We start from the raw sequence: 248 nt of genomic DNA, 5'->3' as shown, positions 1-248 counted from the left end.
TTGCCTGATTTTTTTGCTGAAAAGTGTCTTCCAAAGAAGCAGGTAACACGACTTAAAGGAACAAGGATCGTTTGGTTTTGCTTGTCTCCCTAGGTGATCCTGGAACAAAGACATATGGGAGAGGGAGAGGGTGAAAAAAAAAAAAAGAATTAAGATGTGGTACTTGCATGTAGCAGCCTCCCCAGGAGAAGTGTCATCACTGTGTACTGCAAATTTATGCCAATAAAAAATGAGTTAAAAAAAAAATA

The sequence above is a fragment of the Octodon degus genome, unplaced genomic scaffold (genome assembly GCF_000260255.1).
Source record: "Octodon degus isolate 3935 unplaced genomic scaffold, OctDeg1.0 scaffold00023, whole genome shotgun sequence".
Classification (NCBI taxonomy): Eukaryota; Metazoa; Chordata; class Mammalia; order Rodentia; family Octodontidae; genus Octodon; species Octodon degus.
The sequence above is the reverse complement of the archived record's forward strand: the minus strand, read 5'-3'. Positions refer to the sequence as shown.